This window comes from Palaemon carinicauda, chromosome 42 (assembly GCF_036898095.1).
Source record: "Palaemon carinicauda isolate YSFRI2023 chromosome 42, ASM3689809v2, whole genome shotgun sequence".
Taxonomy (NCBI): Eukaryota; Metazoa; Arthropoda; class Malacostraca; order Decapoda; family Palaemonidae; genus Palaemon; species Palaemon carinicauda.
Window position 1 is genome coordinate 30,872,972 of NC_090766.1, and position 12,500 is coordinate 30,885,471.

At 42.1% G+C, this 12,500-nt stretch overlaps 1 protein-coding gene across 2 annotated transcripts in view; it reads right to left on the minus strand.

Moving 5' to 3' along the window:
- LOC137632787 (lactosylceramide 4-alpha-galactosyltransferase-like) overlaps positions 1 to 12,500 on the minus strand; it is a 53,027-nt gene that overhangs the window by 30,979 nt on the left and 9,548 nt on the right. The window lies entirely within an intron of this gene.

Sequence of the window (12,500 nt, forward strand, 5' to 3'; positions counted from 1 at the left end):
TGATGAGTGTTTCGAAGTGGCCATCTTTCAAAATTGTTATGATCTTGAAAAATCTGTATCAAATACCACTTTTTGAATCAACGTCGGCGGTTAGGGTTTCTTCCAGAGAATTCGAAGCAATCATCCATGCCAAAAATGTCAAACAAAGCTTGCGATTATTATCTTACAGTACCTTTCAATTGGCTTATAGTTTTCTTTTCAGGTTTCAGACTACATTTTGAAGTCCTTAAATTCAATACATACTCGAGGTCCAAGACTATGTAGTGGAGACTTTAGGGCATCCCCAAATATATCAGTGCTATGTGAAAGTGGGGAACCACCCTTGTCCCTACATCGAGATTTTGTAATCATGTAGAGTGCATTGAAGATCCTATACACCAATTTTCCAACAAAGAAGCTATTCAACTTCAGTGTCATATTTATAAACAGTCGTGAATCATCATTCCCAATAAGAGCAAATGGGCTATTATAATCTACAAACATAAAATTATTATTCAGCCATCTCTTTCCTCCACCCTGGACCTTAAAGAAAACAAAAATATGCCCTCATCTTTATTATATGTCAAAGAAATATAGTCATACTCTTAGCTACTATAAACAACACGCCTTGCAGCAAATTCAAAGGAAAGGACCACATTAGGTTATATATTAATGGCTTTAAATTTTCAATGGGTGCTGGTTTTACTTCAGTATTTACAGACAAAATTAGTCAGGTCTCGTAACCTAATATAGCTTTCGTATTTACCTCCGAACTATCAGCCATAATATCAGTATTTGAGATTATTAAATATTTTAAATGTAGAGAAAATCATAAGTTTGTGATTTTTACTGATTCAAGAAATGTCATAAAAGTCCTAAAGTGTTACACTCATAACAATCAAATGGTTTTGAAAATTAAAAAGCTCCTTGACAGATTATACTCCCGTAGGATAGATATAGAAATATGTTGGATTCCTGCCCATTTTGGGATTATGGGTAATGAAATAGATTCTGCAACTAAATCTTCAAAAAATTTAATAAACCAAACTTTTACACTGCCTGTGAAAGATTATATAACCAAATTGAAGCATATTATAGTCTCGAAATGACAATACCAGTGGAATAGGTAGTTGGCTGGAAAGGGCACCAGCCACCCGTTGAGATACTATTGCAAGAGAGTCAATGGGTGCTTTGACCTGCCAGACAATACTACATTGGATATCTTTCTCTGGTTATGGCTCATTTTGTTTTTTGCCCACACATACACCAAATACTCTGGCCTATGCTTTCTACATTTGCCTTGTCCTCATACACCTAACAGCACCTAGATTACCAGAAAATTATTCGCCTAAGGGCTTATATACTGTACTGTGATTGTTCAGTGGCTACTTTCCTCCTGGTAAGGATAAAATAGTTGTCAAACACGATTAATTACGTCAACATTACGAAGAGGGGGCCAATAAAACACAGGGACAGTCACGAAACGTGACATCCTATTGCCACACCTTAGACCTGCTATTTAAACCCTTGCGAGGTAGCAAAAGAGCTCTTCCATCACCAGCAAACACAGTGAAAGTTTCCCCCTTCTCCTCCATCTAGGGGCGTGGTCGCCCTACCCAGTGACGAGGTGACAGACACTTAATCAACTTCAAGAAATGCAGTACAGTTGGCCGCCAGAAGAAGAAGGAGAGATGTCCAGTTGGAGATGCCCTTTTGCCTTTCAACCCGAAAGGTGGATGAATTCCTCAACTCCTGCCTCAGAAGAGGTAGGAGGTACGTGTCCATTTGAAGAACACCTGTCTTAGACCGAGTTCCCTTCCTGTCTGATTTGGGGACTCAAGGATTCCGCAACCCACAGCCAAATATTGAAGTTCCACGGTTGCAGCCCCCCAATCTTCAAGAGAGTTTATTTTGTTCCCAGGTTTGTTTACTAACTAACTCTGTAGATGAAATTTGTAAGGTCGATGTTCAGCAAAGTTCACTCAGTGAAGGAAAGAAAAAAAAACATCATTTTACCTGCACCTCTTGTTCTAGGCGTCATAGTTATAAAAGTAATTAAAGGCAATGATAAAATTAATGACAGTAACTACTCAGCATAACTTTTAAAAGAATAATGAAAAATATAGAAGACTTGAAGCTCTTATAAAAATCATTGTACCATAAGTATCTTTACACCTATAGCATCTTGCTTTTCCAACTAGCTTGTAAAAATAATAATAATAATAATAATAATAATAATAATAATAATAATAATAATAATAATAATAATAATAATAATAATAATAATGAATCTATGAGAATAGTCATTGCAATGAGTAAGGAAGAGAGAAGTCAGATTGTAGTGCACATACGTCAAACAAAATTTCAACGAGAGAGAGAGAGAGAGAGAGAGAGAGAGAGAGAGAGAGAGAGAGAGAGAGAGAGAGAGAGAGAGAGAGATTGATTGATTGATTTAAAGTTTTCAGGCATCCTGACATCTAAGGTCATTGACGCCGCTAGATATTATTGACCTTTTATCAGACTGAGAATATTCCGATTTTTATGATTTTAACTTTTTTAAGCAACATATGTTTCATAGATAATATTTAAATTTATATTTATCACATAGTTTTAACTCAATTCATATATTTTCATACTTTACATTCAATATACATTTTTTACTTCATTAATTTACTTAACATTAATATAGATAATATTTTTTCTTCCCAATGTTAAATTGGCCATCTCTGTAAGAGTCAAGTTTGAGTCATTGGACTTTTTAATCTCCTCCTTTTAATAAGAATCATTTCAGTCCGAGTTTCACGACGCAATGGGAAAAAGCACACTAGTAGAAGATTATATTCAACAATAAGCCAAATAATCTTTTTAAGTCTCACGCCATTACAGTTCAGGTTCTTCACTCATACCGCGAGACCTCCATTCGTGGAATTTACCTGTTGAAAATTTTCTCATTCCATGTCTTGTAGATAATTCTTGATTTCAAGTATACTGTTGGCAATGTAGTCAGTGCCAAAGCTCTGCTACCTAAGACAATTCCCAGTAGGATATAAAAGAGACGTCTTACTCCTTACAGTATCTCAATACATTAACTCTGATAAGGCATAAGTCAGGATATATAAGATGGGAAATAATGATTACAAGTGAACTGACCGTTAAGCTTGTTCAGTTTCCCCCCTATAATCTGTTAATATGATTAGGACGAAAGTACAAACTCCAACAGTTTTCCCTTATCCTTTCACGGGCTTATATATTATTACAGATTGTATGTATATATATATATATATATATATATATATATATATATATATATATATATATATATATATATATATATATATATATATATATATATATATTCCACTGCGATATACTTAATTTTGGGGGTGGCCTAGCTGAACCACTTAGGCCTACCATCCGCCTCGTCTGCCTCGAAGGGTCACGTGGGTACCTATGTTGTCTCGCAGGTGGCTGTGCTGGACCACGTAGCTTTTCCAGCCACCTTGGCTGCCTAAACAGACCACGTAGACACCCAGGATGTATCGAGGGTGGCCCTGCTGGACCATGTAGTACTCCTAGCTGTCTAGGCTGCCTAGACAGGTCACATGGGTGCCCAGGCCGCTTTGTGGGCAGCCTCACTAGACTACGTGGGCCCTCCAACTGCCTTGTCTACCTTGACAGGCTGCGTGAGTAGAGTAGCCACTCCAGGAGTCTGGCAGCCAGTCTCCTGGAGGGAGTCCCCCTTCATAACCCCCTTCATGTCTCCTTACAGGGATCCTTAGTCGTTCTGGTCTGTGCTTGGCATGCCAGAGTTGTCTTCAAGGGTAGGGAGGCCTGTCACTGAAATAATTCCAGCCCAGAGCTCGAGGGACCTCTCTTCTCCTCTTTGAGACAGGACTGAGGACTGTGGCGCGAAGAGTCGTAGGTTCAGGTCACTGTCTGTAAAGATAGTCTCACCCTTCAAGAGCCATCTACCCAGGACTCGTTACAGGGACAAAAGTCGCTGTAGATCCTCCTCGAGACATGCCTGCAGGAGCAGTTTTTTTGGGTAGAAACAAGCGCCAATGAAGCAGGACCCCCAGCGAGCAGTGTGGCTCTTAGCATCCCCATGCGACCCGCAGGATCTCTCCATCTCATGACTGTTGGGTCCAGGCTGCTTTGGAAGAAATGTTTCGGTCCCTAAGAACTCACTCAAAGCCCACAGCTCCCTCAAGGTTCTTCTTCCCACGAAGGTCTGCCACAGGCCGTTCTATACCCCGGAGGGCGTTTTGTCTGGGCACCTGCCAGTTGAGGATAACCTTGCGGAGTTGGGCCCTGGTGTTGTAGAGGACAAGCTATTATAAGGGGGGGAGTCTTATTCTCTGATCAGGAGGCTCTCTTGATGGAGGCTGTGGGGCGGTCAGTCTCACACGTAACTTCTTGGTTGGACTTCCGGAGAAGGGGTGTTTCGGCTTTCACCAACCGCCCCATCAAGACGGATGTCAAGAGGGACCATCTGTGGGAGTTATTGTGGTCCGGGGCAAGGCAGTCAGCATTCCTCTCTGTATAGGGCCTCGTCCAGTGGGTGAACTGGATCCAGCACCGAAGAGACTCCATCCTGACGCGTCTCCCCAGGAAGATTCCAGTTAGGGAACCCTGTTTTCTCAGGAACTCTACAGTATCGGGAAAGTCTCTCTTCCCAGAGGATCTAGTTGTTGACACCCTCGAGAAGTGATGTAGGCCTAACCAAGATGTCATTCTTCAAAGGGCCACCTACGGGAAGCCTACCGGACCTCGCCCCAGAGACTCCCGCCCTAGGCCACTGTACCGGTCTCAGGCAGCTCAGCTTCAGGCAGAACTTTTGATGAATGGTAGAACATCAGGAACACGGCCCTCCTTGGGGGTCCCCTTCACTGTCACCTCCTGCCACACCAGACCTTCCATCTGCTGCAGACCCCGCCAAGGCTGTTTCTTCAGAAAGAGATAGGAACAGAGGCTCCCGGTCCCTTCAGATTCCCCGGGCTGCAGGTTGCCTCTCACAGAAGTGTTGGACCTGGGAAAAACACGGGGCTGACCTTTAGAAGGTTCAAGTCCTGAGGGAAGGCTACCATATCCCCTTCCAGGGCCACTTTCCCCATTTCATCAGAGGGTGGAACACCCCCTCCCTCAAGCCAAATGATCACCTACTTAGGAGAGCACTGGAAGAGAAGGTGGAGGAGAGGCTGTGAAAGGGATCCCGGAAGAAAGCAAACAGGGAGACACTAGGCTTTTTCAGTCGCCTCTTCTTAGTGGAGAAGGCCGGGGGCGGCTGGAGCCCAGTGATATACCTCTCCTCCCTCATTGCGTTCATCCACAAGACATCCTTTAGAATGGAGACAACCTGGATTGTCCTGGCAGCCATAAGAGAAAGGGATTATATGCTGTCCTTGGACCAGAAGGATACTTATTTCCAGATCCCGGTACATCAAGCCACCAGAAAGCTCCTCCGAATCAAGTGGGGGAACGACCTCCTATAGTTCCAGACACTCTGCTTCAGGTTGTCTACGGCACAGCAGGTCTTCACCAGAGTCTTTGCCATAGTCTCTCAGTGGGCTCATAAGAGGGACATCAGACTCCTACAGTACCTTGACGACTGGTTGGTTCTTTCCTTCTCAAAGGAAGTATTGATGAAACAGAGGGACGAGCTCCTGACATTCTACAAGGAGCTTGGGGTTCTCTTCAATTGGAAGAAGTCTCAAAATGTCCCCGTCAACAAGAATGGTGTACCTAGGGAGGGAAATGTACACACTGTAAGCCAGGGCATCCCCCGCCACAAATGCCTCAACCGCGTAGACAAAATCGCTGCGCCGTTCCTGAGGGAGAAACTGGTGCCGCACGACAAGCTCAAGATCCGCAAAGTCCAATGGGACCTGAAGTTCAAGGAGGGCTCAACTAACAAGTTCTCCCCATCCCAGTCAACTAGTGAGGCACTCCTGTGGTGGACAGACTGGGCCAATAACCAGAAAGGCATCTCACTGCCGAACCCTCCTACAGAGCTGCTCCTATTCCCAGGAGTCCACCTACTCCAGGAGACCTGGTTGGGAACATGCACCCCAAGGAAAAGGCCTTCCAGATCCACGAGCTCGAACTTCAAGCGGTGGTTGTATACATCAGGAAGCAGGGTGGCCTCAAGTCACGGACACTGTGCAGTCTGACCTCGGAGATCCTGGGATGGGCCACAGAGAGAGGGTCGTCAGTGACAGCAAGGTTCCTCACAGAGGAAAGGAATGTGGTTCAGGGAGGTCCCTGCACCCGGACGTGGCACATCAACTGATAAATATGTGGGGCTTCCCCCTCCCTAGATCTATATGCAAGAACACTCAATGCCAAGGTTCCCATGTTCTGTTCTTCAGTGCCAGACCCAACATCAGTCATGGAGGATGCCTTCCAGCAACCGTTGGATTGCCTGGATGCCTATGTCTTCCTCTCCTTTCAGCCTACTCTGTCAAGTCTTCAGCGGTTGAGGCAAGGAAAAGGAGCAAAGCTCAGCCTGGTGGCTCTGTGGTGGCCAGACAGGGATGAGTTTTCAGACCTTCTGGAGCTAGCGAGTGAAAAACCATGGCCTCCTCATCTCCGAGAAGACCTCCTGAGGCTGCCCCACTTCAAAAGTTTTCTTGATTGGCTGGAAAACCTCTCCCTTTACGGGTGAAGGTCATCCAACGTCTCCTGAGTCGGGAAGGCTTCTCCCGGAGGGCAGCATTGCACATGACGAGCTATTTAAGGGTGTTGTCGGCAGCCATTTACCAAGTGAAATGGGCCTTGTTTTGGGAAGTGGTGCCAGAAGAAAGAAATCAGGCCCCTCAAATTATCCATCCCGCAGATAGCTGACTTCCTGCTGCACCTCAGGTTGGATGTAGGCCTCTCGATCCCAATAGTGAAGGGATACCAAGCAGTGTTACGCCAAGTATTTGCCCTCAAGGGATTGAATTTAGGAGCATCAAGGCAACTGACCATGTTCATCAGGAGTTTTGAGCAGGCCTATCCCCCACAGCCCCAGAAGGGCTCAGAGTCGACCTGTCCAGGGTGTTGGAGCCCCTTTCAAGCTATTCAAGGATATCCTGGACGCGAAATTTCTTTTCCCAAACAGTTCTGCAGATTAGGGCGGGGCTTCGTGCACAGAAAACAGATTATAAGGGTAACATCTTTATAATGGCTGCGTTAATATTTGAAGGGTAACTAGCTCATTAAAGTTATGATCAGTAACTGTGTTCATAAAGAGCTGAATTTTTATAGATAGCTTAATAATAATAATAAAAATAATAATAATGATAATAATAATAATAATAATAATAATGATAATAATGATGATGATTATTATACACACATATGGATATGTATATATATATATATATATATATATATATATATATATATATATATATATATATATATATATATATATATATATATATATATATATATATATATATATATATATATATATATATATATATATATATATATATATATATATATATATATATATATATATATATATATATATATATATATATATATATATATATATATATATATATATATATATATATATATATATATATATATATATATATATATATATATATATATATATATATATATATATATATATATATATATATATATATATATATATATATATATATATATATATATATATATATATATATATATATATATATATATATATATATATATATATATATATATATATATATATATATATATATATATATATATATATATATATATATATATATATATATATATAGAAGGGGCTAGCGTTTGATCCCAAGTATGAGGTAGAAATTTATTTCTATTTGAACACGATGTTGTGTTGATATTTATCCATATATATATATATATATATATATATATATATATATATATATATATATATATATATATATATATATATATATATATATATATATATATATATATATATATATATATATATATTATCATGATTTGCTCATGAAAACTAAATGTTACTGAAATAACTTAATTTTCAAAACTTTCTTACCAGCTTTTACCAGTTTCATAGTTCAATTCGTGCAAGTAGCCTACAACCTTTCCACAACAAATCATCATCATTCCTTTTATATCTATTCTTCATTGTTGCACTTGTTTAATCATGTTGAAGAATATGGGTTTTAAAAGTGTGTCAATTTTACGTGTTGAGTTCTTACTCTACCGCTAGAGTTATTGGGTTCTTTGACAGGCTAGACAGTAATACATTGGATCTCGATATCTAGTTACGGCTAATTTTTCCTTTGCCTACAAATTCAACGAATAGTGTTGTCTATTCTTTCCACATTCTCATCTGTCCTTATACTCCTTTCAACACTGAGATTACTAAACAATTCTTCTTCGTTCAAGGGTTTAACTACTGTTCAGTGGCTACTTTCCTCTTCATAAGGGTTGAGTCACTCTAGCTATGGTAAGCAGCTCTTCTAGGAGAAGGACACTCCGAAATGAAAGCATTGTTTTCTAGTCTTGGGATAGTTCCATAACATCTGTAACATTGTCTTCGACAGTCTTGGGGTAGAGTTCTATTGCTTAAGGCTACATTCGTGCACACTATTCTATAGTTATATATGGAAGATTTATTTCAATGTTGATACTGTTTTGTAAATTTTTTATTCTTAATTGTTCATTACTTGTCTTGTAGTTTATCTATTTAATTTCTTCACTTCGCTATTTTTCTTTGTTGGAACAATTGGTTTTTAGCATCGTGCTTTTCCAGCTAGGGTTTTAGCATAGCTAGTAATAATAATAATAATAATAATAATAATAATAATAATAATAATAATAATAATAATAATAATAATAATAATAATATCTTGGTAGGAGACCCTCCTTCAAACAGGAGGAGTTGAATATTATGGCTGCATCGGCAGAATTCAATTTCTTGTCCAATTTTTCAATTCTACGGACAATTCTCTTTACAGGGTAGCTACATTCAGCTAGCAAGGTGGCGAAGGTCATCAGGTGAATGAAAAATACAATTCAGGTTAAGGCTGGATGTAATTAATACAAGTACTGTGGCTGGATCTGGGTATATATCCCGGCTCTAGTTCGTAGAGAAGGGCCTCAAATTTTGATTGGTCGATCGAAGGTTATAGGTTTGGGTGGCAGATGTACGACGAGCTTGGCTCTGCCTCCCAGGCTGAGAGGTAGGAAGGAATTCTGAATCCTAATTGGTCAAGACGCGAACCGAGCCAGCCATAAAGTCAGGCAGTCTCCTCTCTCGCTCAGTGGACTGGGCTGAGAGAGGTATCCGAGCTCCCTGATAGGCTGAGACGCGCGCCGAGACGGCTCAAAGTCAGGCAGCCCATTCCTACGCTCAGCAGACTGGAATTTCGGACCATGTTCGCCACCCAAATTTGGCCAGACGATTTCTCCATTTGTGGGGGTGTCAGGATCGGGGTTGTCATCGTCCTGGGGGTCTTGATCTTGGTTCCTAGCGTTGGTACGTCGATAGGATGGTAGAAGGAACATCTCTTGGGTCATATTCAATGCTGGTTTCTCATTCTGGATTAACAGAGATTCCAATATTCGTAGGCGCCTGCTGTCCGGGGCGCTGCCAATAATTTTGGTATTGACGATGATGTCTGCCTGGCTAATTTGGGTCTTATGTTGCTGTAGAGCATGATTTCTTATAGCACCTTGCTGGATGTGGCACGAAATCTTCTTCGAAAGTTTCATAGTAGTCATACCTATGTATTTGCCGGGGCATCCTCGGACTGGGCATTGGTAAGAGTAGACTACATTTGTCTTCTTCAGAGGATCGTTCTAAGGGGGCGCGGGATTGTTTCTCATGATCAAGCTGCGGGTTTTTTCAGTCTGGTAATAGATGATGAGTTTAACTTTCATGGTCTCATCAGTGGGTGACATGTTTGTGATGATGACTTTAATGGCCTTCTCATCCCGCTGATATTCTGCGTGCATGAGGCCTTTGTAGTAAAGCTTGATGTCTCTAGATCTGTTGGTGAGGTTGTCAGACCTATCTCTAGTGCTGCCGGACCCCTGGCTGGCGCTGTCGGATCCATCCACCGCAGAGGACCCATACCACTTGTCTATAGCTGTCCTTACTTCACGCTGGACTTGCTTGTTGCTGTAGCTGTTGTTGATGAGGACCTGTGTGGCCCTTCCCAGCTCCTTGTGGGTGTCAGTCCATGACGAGCAGTGTGACAAGGCCCTACGTACAAAGGCCTTGATGGTCGAGGCCCTGTAGCGAGCAGGACATTCACTTTCGCCATTCAAACACATGCTGAGATATGTGGGCTTAGTGTAGACAGTGGTCTACAGGGACGAGATGACTCCCGAATTGAATATCCCAGAGCAAGCCTTTGGACCCTCCTTGCCATCTGCACTAAACGGGCCCCCTTTACTACTCACCCTGGGCACATGTACTTGCAAAAGGATGGCGTGGCGATGGGCTCGCTCTTGGGCGTACTCTTTGCTAACTTCTACATGGGAGTAGTAGAGGAGAGAGTATTCTTCAAACTCTAGTGCCCCCTCGCTTATTTCCGTTATATTGACGACACTTTCGTCAAAGCTACTTCCACCGAAGCCATCAAGAACCTAAGGAGGACCTTTGAGGACAACAGTGTCCTCCACTTCATCCTTGAGAACAGCGTCGACAACAGCCTCCCGTTCCTGGATGTCTTGATTTCTTCCACCAACGAGGGATTCCAGACCACCGTCTACACTAAGCCCACAAAGCTCGGCATGTGTTTAAATGGCGAAAGTGAATGTCCTGCCCGCTACAGGGCCTCGACCATCAAGGCCTATGTACGCAGGGCCAAATCACACTGCTCTTCATGGACTGACACCCACAAGGAGCTGGAAAGGGCCGCACAGGTCCTCATCAACAATGCCTACAGCAACAAGCAAGTCCAGCATGAAGTGAGGACAGCTATAGACAAGTGGTATGGGTCCTCTGAGGTGGAAGGGTCCGACAGCGCCAGCCAGGGGTCCGACAACACTAGAGATAGTTCTGACAACCCCACCAATGGATCTAGAGACATCAAGCTTTACTACAAAGGCCTAATGCACGCAGAATATCAGCGGGATGAGAAGGTCATTAAAGTCATCATCACAAAAATGTCACCCACTGATGAGACCACGAAAGTGAAACTCATCATCTATTACCAGACTGAAAAAAACCCGCAGCTTGATCATGAGAAACAATCCCGCGCCCCCTGAGAACGATCCTCTGAAGAAGACAAATGTAGTCTACTCTTACCAATGCCCAGTCCAAGGATGCCCCGGAAAATACATAGGTATGACTACTATGAAACTTTCGAAGAGGATTTCGTGCCACATCCAGCAAGGTGCTATAAGAAATCATGCTCTACAGCGACATAACACCCAAATTAGCCGGGTAGACATCGTCGCCAATATCAAAATTATCAACAGCGCCCCGAACAGCAGGCGCCTACGAATATTGGAAGCTCTGTTAATCCAGAACGAGAAACCAGCGTTGAATACGACCCAAGAGATGTTCCTTCTACCATCCTGTCGACGTACCAACGCTAGGAACCAAGAACAAGACCCCCAGAACGATGACAACCCCGATCCTGACACCCCCACAAATGGAGAAATCATCTGGCCGAATGCCGATTTGGGCGGCGAACATGGTCCGGAATTCCAGTCTGCTGAGCGTAGGAATGGGCTGCTTGACTTTGAGCCGTCTCGGCGCGCGTCTCAGCCAATCAGAGAGCTCAGATACCTCTCTCAGCCCAGTGCACTAAGCGAGAGAAGAGACTGCCTGACTTTATGGCTGGCTCGGCGCTTGTCTTGACCAATCAGGATTCAGAATTCCTTCCTACCTCTAAGCCTGGGAGGCAGAGCCAAGCTCGTCGTACATCTGCCACCCGAACCTATAACCTCCAATCGACCAATCAAAATTCGAAGCCCTTCTCTACGAACCAGAGCCGGGATATATAAGGACCCAGATCCAGCCAGAGCCTCACTTCTCGCCTGAAGACGGAGTAAGCAGTTCCAAAAGGCGTCGCAATCCACGCCTGACTTTACCTGTTGTAATTTTCGAGTTTTAATTCTACTTGTACTAATTACATCCAGCCTTAACCTGAATTGTATCCTTCACCCACCTGATGACCTTCGCCACCTTGCTAGCTGAATGTAGCAACCCCCTAAAAGAGAATTGTCTGTAGAATTGAGAAATTGGACAAGAAATTGAATTCTGCCGATGCAGCAATAATAATAATAATAATAATAATAATAATAATAATAATAATAATAATAATAATAATAATAATAATAATAATAATAATAATAAAAATAATGTTAATGTTAATGTTAATATTAGTATTCATAATGAATAATCAATGATGTCCTCAGCTATGGGTGCGTCTATAAAACAATGTAATTTCAACTTATCAAGAGAAATGAAAACCTTTGAGAGGTACACAGGTGCATCTTTGGCTTTGCCTAATGCAAAGAAAAGAAAACTATGTTGGAAAAAGTGAACAGCA